This window comes from Chenopodium album, chromosome 7, assembly GCF_948465745.1.
Source record: "Chenopodium album chromosome 7, dcCheAlbu1.1, whole genome shotgun sequence".
Lineage (NCBI taxonomy): Eukaryota > Viridiplantae > Streptophyta > Magnoliopsida > Caryophyllales > Amaranthaceae > Chenopodium > Chenopodium album.
Window position 1 is genome coordinate 51,909,289 of NC_137840.1, and position 9,218 is coordinate 51,918,506.

A 9,218-nucleotide genomic window follows, 5' to 3' on the forward strand; every position below is an offset into this window, starting at 1 on the left:
GGTTCCAAAGAAGCTTAGTGATTACTCACAACCAAAGCTTACAGATTTTCCACATCTCACCCCTAGTCCGGCTCTTGATGGGGTTCAATTCGAAATTAAACCTCAATTTATAACGATGATAGAGAGGAAGCAATTTAGTGGAGCCAAGGGTGAAGATGCAAATCTTCACATTGCCGACTATTGTCAATATTGTAATACCATCTGGCAAGCCGGGGTCACTCAAGACCAAATCAGGGAGATTCTCTTTCCCTTCTCTTTAACTGGAAAAGCTAAATTGTGGTTTAATGGCTTAAATAGAACTGCACTTGGTATAACTGACTGGGAAACTCTTGTTTTGAATTTCTATAACAAGTATTATCCTGCAGAGAGAACAACTGTACTACGGAGTGCGATTCAGAACTTTGCCCAAGAAGCCGATGAATCTTTATATGAAGCTTGGGAGAGGTTCAAGGATCTACAAAGAGACTGCCCCCAACATAATTTAGCACAATGGCAGTTAATCCAAGCCTTTTATAATGGCCTTGGAAATTCTTCTCGAATAATTTTAGATTCTGCAGCTAGTGGGAGATTTATGAATCTTGATGTTGAAGATGCAGGTCAGGTTATTGAAGACATGGCGATACACAATTCCCAATATGGGAATCCTAGAGGATTTGCTAACAAGGGGAAGCACAGTGTTGACTCTGTATCCTTTTTACAAGCTCAACTGACCTCTATATGCCAAAAATTAGATAATCTGAGCACTGCTAATGTAGCTAATGTTGCTGCGATTAATAATAATTCTAATGAGGCTTTTTGTGAAAATTGTGGTATTATAGGTCATTGGGAACAAGATTGCAGGAGTTCCGTGGAGCAAGTTAATGCCTTTCAAGCCTATAGACAGAATAACCCATACTCCAACACCTACAGTCCTGGGTATCGGAATCATCCGTACCTTTCCTACCGGAGTACTAATGTTCAAAATCCACCACCACAAGAACCACAGGCGCCACAGGGTATGTCAGGAAGCCGCATCGCAGCCTAAACACCGCTAGACCGGGTGAGAAACCACCCGATCAAGCGTTAGGCCAAAGGTCCTAGTTACTGTACTTGGTAAGAAGGTCGTGCGGGACCTAGATAAACCAGCGCTTTGCGGGAGGCAACCCGTATTTTTAATGTTTTTAGACTAGTTTTTCTTTCCTTTTTTTTTTCTTATGAGAGGAGAGATGAGGGAATTTAATGAGTTTTATGAGTGTTTGTACAGGTTTGCAGGAAAAGAGTTAGCCAAAATTTGGAATAAGAAGAAAATAAAAAAATCGACATTTAGCCTCGGGCCCGACCGGGCGAAGCTCGCCCGATCGGGCGCGAGAGCAACTCTCCAAAAATACGCATTTTCGCCCGACCGGGCGATGGGCGCCCAACCGGGCGCGAGAACCGTCATATACGGACAATTTTGTCCGCCCGATCGGGCAAGCCCCGCCCGACCGGGCGCGAGAAGGGGCGAAATTTTGGAGCTATAGATCGCCCGGTCGGGCGAAGGGCGCCCGATCGGGCGCGAGAGTTGAAGAAATCGGGCATTTAGATCGCCCGACCGGGCGACTGCCGCTTGACCGGGCGCGAGAATGAGACATCTAAAATAACTCAGATCGCCCGACTGGGCGACAGACCGCCCGACCGGGCACGAGGGTCGTCCGCCCCTTTCTTGTTCTTTCTTTCCTTCTTTCTTCCTTCATTTCTTCTTACCTTCATAACTTTCTCTCTCTAAAACTCAAATTCTCTCTACCTTCTCTCTAAGATTTCTCCTTCATCCCTCATCCAAATTCAAAACTTTTTACATATTTGTAATCCCCTCTTCATCCTCTACATTTCCATATAAAAATTTTCAGATTTTTTTCAAATAAATTTTCAAACCCATTTTCTAACATGGCTTCAAAGAGGGCTAGGTCCATTTTCGGTAGGAGCTCCAGTTCGAGGGAGGAATACGACCCAGATTTGCAACTTCCATACTGGCCGACGATCCGTATTGCTAGCCGAGAGCAAAAGGAGCGGCTAGAACACTTAATCGGTCGTGAGGTAATTCCTTCTCGCTGGTTACACCGCCCTACTCTAGAATCATTTGGTTTGTATGATTTTGTAAAACGATTTTTAAATGACATTGGCATGAGAAAATTTGTTGATATGCACTATCCTACTTTCCGAGAACTTACTTGTGAATTCATGTCTTCTTTACATGTTGTTAGTAGTAGAAATGGGCCAAATTTATTTTTTTGGGTTGAACAATAGGAATATTAGTTTAAATTTTGTAGAATTTTGTAAATTATTTGAATTAAATTCTAAACTATCTCACCAATGGCATGCGGACTATAAAATGGGTGATATATATCATGCTTTGACTGGTTTTCCTACTCCCGACCCTCAACATGCTAGTACCAAACCTATTCACCACCCTGTCCCAAAAATCTGGCAAAGATTTGCGGATTTGAGTTTTTTAGGTAGGTACGAGCCCCATAATGCCCAATCTAACGAACTAGCTGTCATAGGACACTATGTGTATGGGTACGGGAAATTGAACATAGGTAGGTTTATTGTTCATCATTTGAGTAGGCATGCCACGGCTAGCACCACATCAAAAACCCCCATCCGTTTAGGAGGCCTTATCACTCGGATAGCAGTGAAAAAGGTCGGTTTTGTAGTGGATGGACCCCACCAGCTGACCAACTGTGGACCAGATACCTATATGACTGCTAGGTATTTTGAGGAGTTGGGGTGGGTTCGACCGGATAGCGAGCAGACACCCTTTTGGTGTATTAGGACTGGGAGCGAGCAACCTTTGCCCATTTTCCCCTTACTCAGTCCTGACTTGACCGCCTTTCCCCCAGGGCAACCTTCTTACACATATGATGTTTTAGTTGCCAACGCTAGGGGGCAGGCACCACCACCACCAGTTCCACCACCTCAGCCTCATCCCAAGGTGGCATTCTCTCCACCTCGCATGTCTCACTCCGTCTTTCATGTTGACTCTGACCCAGTTTGGGACCTTCAGAGTATAGGTCAGGCCCTGGGACGTATCGAGCATTCCCATACTGACCTTAGGCGGATGGTTGGCTCCATAGACCATAGGTTAGGGTGCCTAGAGAGGAACCAGGGTAGAGCTCTCGACCCTATGTATGATGACTATGCTCGTCGGGGCAACATTCCCGACGACGCTATTCACTCTGACTGGTTTCAGCCTCCACCCCAGGGATACGATAGAGATCCCACTGCCCGTGGTATTTACACTGACTATTCTTCCTTCTACGGGTACGGCCAGGACATTCCTTTCGGGAGACCGGCGGGGGGGAGTTTTCATACTGATTATTTTGGTGGTAGCTCTTCTGGTGCAGGTGGCAGTGGAGGTGCGGGTTTCGGCTCGATGGATGAGGATGATCAGGTCTAGCTATGCTGGGCTAGTTCCCGAGCCAATGAGGACATTGTCTAATTCTGGCTTGGGGGAGATTTTGGTTTGGTATCTTTCTTTTTCCTCTTTTATTTTATTTTTGGTGTGTTTTCTTAGGTTAGATTTCTTGCTTTCTAGGTTAGTTTTATTTCTTTCTTATATATGAAAAATACAAAAAAAATTGAAAATAAAAAAAATTCAAAAATACGTTCCAATGAATTGTAAATTATGCTTCCTTGTGCCCATTACTTGAGAAAATTGTTTTGATTCTTGGTATTTGATGATAAGCATTGTGGATTAGTTAATCATGATTTGATGTTTGATTGCCTTGAAACCTTAACATGCGTCAATTTTGTCCAACTACTTGTGAATATAGTGCTTGACTAGTTGATTTGGTTAGGATTGTGTGATAGTTCCAAAGTTCCTGGTATTGTAGACACCCATTTGTGTCTCCCCAAAACCAAACCCAGTGATGAGTACCTTTCACGTCGAATCATAATCGAATGAAACGAAAGTGTGGAAAGTCTAGTGTTGCAGAAAGTTTTTATCTCTTTTCTCTTCTCTCTGTTTTTGAAAACTTTATTTTAAGAAAACAGCCAATTCAGTTTGGTTGGTCCATGATATGGATCCAATAGTAGTGTGGTTGGATGGGGCTTGCAAAGACCTTTCCAACGATATATTATAAGCCCAATTCCAATGAATATTGAGGAAGTTATGGCCAATTTACCAAACTGGGCCCGGTTTAAGCTTTATGTGCGGCCCAATGATCTAGGGGAGGGCCTAATATGATTTATCATTCCTAATGCAATTAGGAATGGTTTTAGTCTTCTAGATTCTTCTAGAAGGTTCTTTATCATTCCTAATTCAATTAGCATTGATAAGTTGACTTTGTTGACTTTTCAGAGTTTTAATCAAAATCAAATAGCATTTTCGAAGAAATTATATTATTTTATCCTCCAGTACGGTAAACTTATCGGATTTTCGAAAACGCGTTAAAATCAAGCTTGGCGTCCAACCCCAGGCCTTGGCGCCTGGCGCTAGTGCTGGTGCCTGGCGCCAGCTAGCCAGGGTTGGCGCCAGCTCTGTTTCCTGAGCGTCAGACTCTGTTTTGTTTAATTTATCTTTTTGGCTGATTTTCTCTATAAATATTGTATTAAAAACTCCGTTTTCATTCACCTACAATCAATTTTCATTCGTAATCATTAATTCTCTAATTCTCTCTTAATCATTCACCTATTTTCATCAACATTCATTAGCATTCTTTTAATTCTCTCATTCATCTCCTCCTAAACTTTGTTTTCTCATACAAAATTCCACATTCACAAGATCTAGAAACACCTAGCCATATTCGAAGTTGCCTTCGCCCTAGACGTGAAAGGTTTAATTTCTGAGGGTTTGGTCCCAAATCTCTCTTTCAATTATTTAATTTAATTGTTTTGTTTATTATTTTCCTTGAAGTTACTAACGTGTGTATTTTGTTATTAGAAAGAGGTACGAAGCATCAAAGTAAGTACTTTATTGGTTTTGATTGATGTTATGATGTAGAAATCATGTTTATATTGTTATTATGATATTCCTAGTATCATGTCTAGGGTAACTTTAATATTAAATATGATTGTTACGATGCTTCCTATGTTCTTCATAATATTTATTCATGTTAGTATCATGTTAGGGCTAAAGATTTGATTTTTATTGCTTAGTGACGTGCTAGGGTTTGTTATTAATCTTGTTAGTATCATGCCTAGGATCTTACTTTTATTATGCTTTAACATGAATATTATTATAATTATGATTATTATAATTAATTATGATTGTTATGATTATGATATTTGTTATTATTATTGATTATTTATTATGTTGCTTGATTTCTTCTTTATTGCTTGATCACACCTTTTATGCATGTTTAAAGGGAATTTGTACTTGTAATCATGCGTAATAAGATAATTAATAATCTTGTTAGGTTAACTTTGATTATAATTTCAAGTGATCGCCAATAATAGATTTATTTGTGCATTAATATTCAACCAACATAGATTAAACAGGTTTAGGGTTAATCCTATTGATTGTATGTTAATTAAAAAGCGCACATGAATACGATCAGAATAAAGTAGAGGCCTATTATTAGGGCAGGTTCAATCTCTTTTAGGTTGGATTTGTACCTTCATCCCCGAACCCCGAACCCTTATTTGGTTCTAGACCTTACGGAGTTGACGATCTCTTGGATCGTTAAGGGGTGTAACCTTCACCTCGTGAACGGTTTACAAGTTCCTAAAAAACTTGTTGGCGACTCTTTTGTTCTATCTTCTTCCCTTTTGGACGCCACCGTACTTTAGTGTATGATCACAATGGGGTTCAAGCTAGTGGGATTTTAAAGGCTTGAAAATATTCCCTACAGTTCTTGGCGACTCCACTGGGGAGGATTTCTATTTTAATTCCTGAATTTGTTTCGGCAATGATTTAGAATGAGTGGATGAGACTCGAAAAGTTCTAAGTATTTCATGTGCGTAATTTTGATTAACATTATTGTCATATGCATAAAAAATATCTCATTGGAAAGACCATCCGTAATGAGTTAAAAACATAGGATTTTACACGTAGGAAATTTGAGAAACGTCTTTCACAACTAGGACTAAAATAACACCGCGCGAAACTGGAAAATTTTATCGAGCACAGAAAGCTGCTGAGGCATGTGGGAAGTAGCGTCAGGGGCCAGAGCTTGGCGCCAGACTTTTAGCCATAGCGCCAGACGCCAGTAGTCTCAGATTGCTGGTGCCAATTTCCCCCAATACCGAGCCAGAAATATGCGTTCTAATTTCGACCGGTTTTTCGTATTGTTTACTCGATCCTACTTCCTGATTGAATTTTTTTCTCACTTTTCTGAAACCCATATGTGTTCTACATATGGACATAACCCTTTGGGAATTCAAGCTCCATCTACCCGATTGAACGCTCCGTGCAACAAAGGGTACATCCGAGATGTTGAATTCACCAAACCATGGAAGCGAGTTTTTTCTAAAACTCGCGGTGTCCTATCCACTCGCGCCAACCCTTCACGGTTAGGCTTCCGCGCGGTGCATCCGGACAATTAAACATGGACCCTCTTTGACTAAACCATATCCCGAACTTTAGAGAACTAGAGCCATGGTTAGGTTGCGAACGCATTGCATCATATTGTGCCTACTTGACTAAGTGTGCATTATTTGTTGTGCATATATATTCTATGTTTCTCTTAACCGTTTGTTGACTTGTGTTGAGATTAAATAAATTAATGACTTAAAGAACTTTGCCTAATTAATTATTTAATTTGAGTCAGTAAAGTCTAATTTTTTTTTTAAATCGGAATTGACCTAGTACGACTTTAGGCATACCCCAGTTGACTAATAACACCGAAAACAGTCCCAGACCGAAGCTCCACTATTGGCGCCAAGGTCTGAGCTGTAGCGCCACACTATGGAGTGTAGCGCCTGACGACAGCTATGTTGTCTGGCGCCAAGCTCCACAGTGTGACGCCAGTCCTGTCGCTTGGCCGACAGTTCGAATTATTTGTCGAGTCATCACCTAAGGTCTAATTAATCAGTTTTCTGTTTAATTCGGTTAATTTTGCTGTCAATAATGTTTAATTGAATCAATGATCGAGTTTAGGCACTAAGTCCCATGGTCTTACACAAGAGTCCAAGCATGTCACTTACACTCAACGCACACACCAATACACATACCTTGACCATGATTAAGAGAGTCTTGTGTGCGCGTTTTTTCGTCATTTTTTTTAGGGGGGTAAGTCGGATATTAATCCTCCAACATAAAAATATATACATTATTTTTGCCAAAAATATACACCCTCTTTTCCTTTTTCTCTTTTTTCCCTTAAAATAAACCATAAAGTCAAGTTGATTCGAGTCAAGTAATTAAAACGCAAAATGGTTTAATTTACAGCGCGTGGTCAAGAAAAGAAGGGCGATTAATCAAAGATAACCTCTTCGTACAAGTCCAACTTTTCGAAAAACCTATAGCTCGCAAGAGGAAAGCAAGAGTCATAATGGCAACTCAAGAAGAAGTCAATGATCTTAAGAACCAACTGGCTACTGTGACTGAGACACTTAAGCTTCTCGCACTTAGGATCGACGATCCCGTGAAGCAACAACAAATGGACCTCATGCAAGAGAGTTTAATCAAGTTGTCTAGTGACTACAAGTTTCAAGAGCTTACATCACAAGGGGTCTCGGTGGACAAAGATCTTCTTCCGCAGAAGTTCAACGCCAACAACATCCCAAAATTCAGAGCAGTTGACAACCCTTACTTCCATTTAAGAGCATTTGAAACAATAATTTGTATCAAGGGTATTGATAAGAAAGTCTTCCCTTCTCTTTTCTCACTATCTCTCGAGACCGTTTGTCAACAATGGTTCTTTTCTCTCGAGAAAGAAAAGACCTCTACCTGGGAGTCTATAGCAAACGCTTTCGTTGATAGGTACAAGTGCAACATTCAAGTCGAGACTGACCATAGAGAACTTGAAATCCTCAAACAGAAAGAGAATGAAGGCTTCACCTCTTTCTTTAACAAGTGGAGAGAAACCTCAGCTAAAATGATTGAGGTGCCAAGTGAAAAAGAGTTTGTGAGGCTGTTTATCAAGAATCTCCAAGAAAAATATTCCAAGCATCTTAAATATCAAAATAATCTCCATACCTTTAAGGTTGTTTATGACATTGGGATTAATATTGAAGATGACTTGGCTAAGTCAAAAGCTGCCAACAATAACTCCAACAGTGGCTGGAAAGGAAAGAAGAACGACAATCCTTCTTTTTCCAAAACCGCCCACTCAAATAGCGTTAGCACCTTTAATTTAGGAGAAGTTCTTGCCATGAACAATCAAGGACAGAAGAAACCATTTAGGAGGAACTTCACTCCTATTGGCATGAGTTATGACACCGCATTTGATCGATTAAATGCAAAAGGTCTTATAACTCCCATTGGACCATTTGGGGACCCACCAGTCGAGAAGAGGTCGGTTAACTGGAACCCCAACGCACACTGCAAGTATCACCAAGGTAGGGGCCATTCTACTGAAAGCTGTTGGAAGCTTAAAGAAGCCATCCAAGACCTAATCGACAATAACAAACTGCCGTTGCCCCCTGCCAGTAAGAAGCCAAGCATCGACAATGCACCTCTAGCTCATACTATGGCTATCTCCGACGAGGAAAACGAGATTGACCCCTCATCTCTCATTAAACCTGTTGAAGAAATCAATGCCATAGAAAAAGAAGAGGAGACCTTCTTCGATGTCAAAGATAGTCTTCCAGAACCGGCAAATAAGGAAGACATACAATTGCTCACACTGTCTATGAAGGAGGCATCGCAACTACTACGTGAAGCTCTCAAAGTTATGAACGAACTCCATAAGAAATATGATGAGCTTCCACTTCCAAAAGAAGAACCTAAAAGAGAATTCACACCAGTGAGAACGACTTATGAGGCAAAGTATTTTCCCTTACAAGTCACTGAAAAGCCCAAGAAGAGCAATAGAATCTACACTCCAATCGGGATCCCATATGCGCAAATGTTCGAAATGCTCTCCGAGAGTGGCGAGGTCAAACCTCTCGAACCAAGACCATTCGAGTCATTAAAAAGGACAGATAGATATTACTGCCAATATCATCAATCAGGGGGGCACACTATAGAAAACTGTTTCAAATTCAAGGATTTGGTACAGAAAATGATTGATGAAAAGAAACTAGTCCAAACCCAACAAGAAGAGGATATAACCATCAATGGAGTTTGGGACAGTGATGAAGAAGATGTCTACCTA

General features: G+C 40.7%; 1 non-coding gene across 1 annotated transcript; it reads right to left on the reverse strand.

Moving 5' to 3' along the window:
- Positions 1-376: 376 nt before the first annotated feature.
- Positions 377-483, reverse strand: LOC145641190 (small nucleolar RNA R71). Its single transcript, XR_014115252.1, has one exon. It is a non-coding gene; the product is annotated as a small nucleolar RNA R71 (small nucleolar RNA).
- Between the last annotated feature and the right edge of the window lie 8,735 nt (positions 484-9,218).